The sequence below is a fragment of the Pinus tabuliformis genome, chromosome 6, assembly GCF_031772625.1.
Source record: "Pinus tabuliformis cultivar Carrire ecotype Pingquan chromosome 6, CPIR1, whole genome shotgun sequence".
NCBI classification, from domain to species: Eukaryota; Viridiplantae; Streptophyta; class Pinopsida; order Pinales; family Pinaceae; genus Pinus; species Pinus tabuliformis.
In genome coordinates this window covers 1,699,696,943-1,699,701,396 of record NC_142292.1, presented here as the reverse complement: position 1 = coordinate 1,699,701,396, position 4,454 = coordinate 1,699,696,943, and the positions used below count along the sequence as shown (strand labels likewise).

The window sequence follows — 4,454 nt, the reverse complement described above, 5'->3', positions numbered from 1 at the left end:
TCAGGTTAGGGTTTTGGTTGTTTAGGGTTTGCTCTTATTGTTCAATAATAAAAATGCCCTTGAGCCTCATTGTAACGCAGTTCAGAGGCATGTAGCCGCCACATCTCTTCTCGGGGATAAGCTACCATCGACCAAGCTAGTCTTATTTCCATTTTGTTTGTAAGCATATTTCAGTATTTGATATTAATGAAATAAAATGTTATTTTTATATTTATAATTTGTTGCGTTCATGTTTAAATTTAGATCATATAATTAAACATAATTTAAGTAAAAAATAATTTTAATATTAAATATAAAAATCTACTATTAATAAAATATTATCATCAAAATTATATAATAAATATTATCATAAGAAATTATATAAAATTCTATCGAATCTAAAAACTTTTAAAATGATTAAATATAAAGGCTTTTAAAATAATTTATTTATCCGGAAAATAACTCCCACTTTCAAGCTTCTTCCTAAAATTTTATCCAAGAAAATACCTCCACTCTCCATCTTCTTAGTAAATTTTTGCCAAAAAAATAACTCCCACTCTCAACCTTCTTCGTAGAATTTCCACATTTTATAAAATATTGTTATAAATAACGATGTTCCTATAATGAATTTAAGAGAGGGTCAAATTTATTTAATTAACTTAATAATCTATAATTAACAACACTAAGCACATCTCCAGCAACTTATGACTTTCCTCCCCTTTGATAAAGTCTTCCGATAGACTTTGGCATGCATTTTACTGGATGCCCCCATTTCCATTGCCACATGGGAAGCAGGCAAGCTGACACGTGGCATAACAACCACAATGTGCATCCATGTAATTAAACAAAAAGAATAGAGGGTTCGAATAACCGGATGTTTCGAGATTGGACGGTTCAGATTTCATCCTGGCAAAATAAAGACGGATTCCAAAAATCATCAAATTTTATTTTGCATTCCAAAATCCATCAAATTCCAGCAAATTTGTCGCGGTAGTGGATCCCAAGCATTTTCCATTGGTAAGATGGATGGATTTTGTGCTCTGTAGGTCGCCCGTCTCCGTCCATGGCTTTTAAAATGTTCAATCAAAGTTCTTCCTCTACGACAATATAATGTGGATTCATATTTGAAGAAGAGGATTTTCTCAATGGTTTATAGCTTTGCTGGAGATTGGCGAGAGGAGGATTCGAACCGGCGTCAAAGGATCCATTTATATCGGCCGCTGTCCAGGTATTTTTGAGAGATTCTGTAAAGTTTTTGAAAGTCAGGTGGCTTGATTTATGTTTTGGAGGAAAATTTTGCTCAAATCTTAGATCCGGCGATTCGATCTTCATTTTCGAGATGGAAGCTGTAGTTTTGTATTTATAGATGTGAGATGTATAGGATTATTTAGTGAAATTTTATCTTTTTTATTGGAGATCCGCGTTCTGCTTTTTGATAATGGATTTTGTTGCATTTTTAAAATATTGCAGAGATTTGTTTGCTTTAATTTCAAGCGAGGATATTGTCATCTTTCTCATATGTTTTGGATATCTTCTCTGATTTAGCTGTTATTTGGGTTACGTAGGTTTGGATTTTTTTGAAATTTTGCAATTGATATACCTGATTGAGCTGAAACCCCAGCTGTGGAGGATATTCGCCGGTAATTTGTGGCCTTTGACGTCGGCTGCTTTTATAACAGGGTTTAATCCGTGTCTTTGAGGTCCCCGGCATCGCTTCTGGTGGAGAGATTTGGCTGGTCGTGTTCCAGGGCGGTGAAATCGGCAAGTTTGCCGTTAGCCATACAATTTTGTCATTATTTGGGGAATTTAGACCGTGAAAAGGGCAGTAGGGAGATTAGGTCCCGTTGGTAGAAATTTGGTTTTTTCAGAGCTTGAATTGCCTTTTTTGAGATCAAACCTTTGTTAAGGTTAATTGTGCTTTTTGAGATTTGCGAATGGCTCCAAGTAAGCTAAGGAAAGCTCTCGGGGCTGTGAAGGACCAGACGAGTATTAGTATAGCAAAGGTTGCAAGCAACAATGCGCCGGATCTGGATGTTGCCATTGTAAAGGCAACAAGTCATGATGAAGTACCTATAGATGAAAAATATGTGTATGAAATTTTGCACCTCACCTCTTATTCCAGGGGTTATGTTAGTGCTTGTGTCCACAGTCTGTCCAAGAGGATCAGCAAAACACACAATTGGATAGTGGCAATGAAGGCGCTGATGCTCATTCATAGGCTATTTCAGGACGGTGATCCAAGTTTTGAGCGGGAAGTTCTTCAGGGAATGAGGCGTGGTGCACGCCTGCTCAATCTGTCTGATTTTAGAGATGATTCACACTCAAATGCTTGGGACTATTCCGCATTTGTACGCACATATGCCCTGTATCTCGATGAGCGCCTTGATTGCTCTATTTTGGGGAAATGTCAGTTTGGTGACAAATCTAATAAGGGTCAGAAGTCCAGGGCACACAGTGACTTTGAATCTAGTTACCCCGGTGGCTATGAATACAGCGATGGCCGTTATGGTGGTAGCAACGGCTACAGAAATAACTCCAACAATTATGAATCTAGTTATGGGAGCTCACGGAGCAATGGTTACAGATCTGCTTCTGGTGATTATGATGGCCAACAGAAGCAGGATGAGGAAAAGGTGGGGAATGGTAAGCCTGTTGCAGTTCGAGATATGAAGCCTGGAATGATACTCGATATGATCCCACATTGGCAAAGGCTGCTGGAACGGTTTCTGGCCAGCCGTCCAACAGGTGCTGCAAAGAACAACAGGTTGGTTCAGATTGCCCTTTATTCTATTGTGAGGGAGAGCTTTCAGCTTTACAAAGACATTACTGATGGTTTGGCTATTTTGCTGGATGGCTTTTTTGACATGGAGTACCAAGATTGTGTCAGTTCATTTGAAACTTATTCAAAAGCTGCCAAACAGATTGATGAGCTTGTTTCCTTTTACAACTTGTGCAAAAACATTGGAGTTTGTAGGACATCAGAGTATCCTGATGTGCAAAAAATTTCAGAGAAACTTCTCGAGACGCTGGAAGAGTTCCTGAGAGGCCGGTCTTCTCGTGATAGCAGACCCAAGAGCCCAGAGCCCAGACCAGTGAGGCCAGAAAGTCCAGGCCCAAAGGAAGAGGAGCTTGTTGAGGATATGAATAGTATAAAAGCTCTACCGGCCCCTGGGGATGACATCAAGGAAGAATTTGAAAAATCAAATTTGCCAAAGCAAGAGGAGAAGAAACCTGACTTAATAAATCTGAGTGAGGCACCTATTTCTTCTGAAGAGCAGGAAAACAAATTTGCATTAGCCTTATTCACTGGTTCCTCAGCCACATCGTCTGTCTCAAACAATTGGGAAACATTTTCAACTTCTGAGGGACCTGAATCAAATGGGACGACTTCAGCTTGGCAAACCCCATTAGCTGAAAATGGGAAGGCTGGATGGGAGCTTGCTTTGGTTGAGTCGGCAAGCAATCTTTCCAAGCAAAGCAACACGATGTCTGGAGGTTTTGACCCCTTACTTTTGGATGGCTTATATGATCAAGCTTCAACTCGTCAGCAGTACAATGCATATGTTCAGGCTGGGAGTTCAAGTAGTGTGGTTCTTCCTACTCGGCAAGCAGCTTCATACTTGGCATTACCTGCTCCACCCACACAAGAGGGTGGTGCCCCAGTTGCTGTTCCAGTTGGAGGAGACCCATTTGCTGCCTCATTAGCTGTTCCACCTCCTTCATATGTGCAGATGGCAGAATTGGCTAAGAAACAACAGCTATTGGTGCACGAGCAACAGCTTTGGCAGCAGTACCAAAACAATATGATGCAGCGTAGATTTGGCTGAGGCAGATATTCCTTTGCATAGTTTTTGAGATGATTGGAGGAGAATGTCTGCAGGTACAGTCGGTGTTAGGAAGTTAGAAAAGAATGTAGTCTGATTGAGAGTAACTATGGAGTGGTATTTGTTTTATGAAATGCTATATTCAGATATTAAGCATGTCCAGAACATCAACAGTTTCCGAAAAAAATCAGATATCCCAAAAGATTTGATGGTATGTAGTATTATCCTCTAGTGCATCTTTCCTTATTAATGTATCTTTTTGGAGTACTTAATTATTTTTATCATGAAAATGTATGTAAAGTTATGACTTCCTGTTTATTCACATGAAAATAGAGAAGTTATGTATCAATCAAAGGCATCTGGATACTGATGATAAAAGTTTTAGAACGCATGCATGCGTTTGAACCACTATTATATTCATTTGTGCATTCGATGGGTTTTGTAGCACTATTTTCTAGATTTTATCATTTTTAATCATATGTGATATTGGGTAAAAAATGGTGATAGCCTCGATATTTTACATACATGCAAGTAGATGCCTGGCTTTAAGTTTTTGATGCTACCTTACTGTCTTTAGCAAAAAGCCGATGAATAACGGGAGTCCATTATGACAGTAATGCCCCTTGTGTAGGATGCATGCACGACTCTGAT

General features: G+C 39.1%; 1 pseudogene across 2 annotated transcripts; it reads left to right on the top strand.

Moving 5' to 3' along the window:
• Nucleotides 1-957: 957 nt before the first annotated feature.
• LOC149265526 (putative clathrin assembly protein At2g25430 pseudogene) lies at nucleotides 958-4,223 on the top strand (annotated as a pseudogene). Of its 2 annotated transcripts, none has more exons than XR_016260077.1 (2): nucleotides 958-1,207; nucleotides 1,659-4,223. The product of XR_016260077.1 is annotated as a putative clathrin assembly protein At2g25430 pseudogene, transcript variant X2 (transcript). The 2 variants fall into 2 exon arrangements; XR_016260076.1 differs by having other exon boundaries at nucleotides 1,545-4,223.
• The last annotated feature ends 231 nt before the right edge of the window (nucleotides 4,224-4,454 follow it).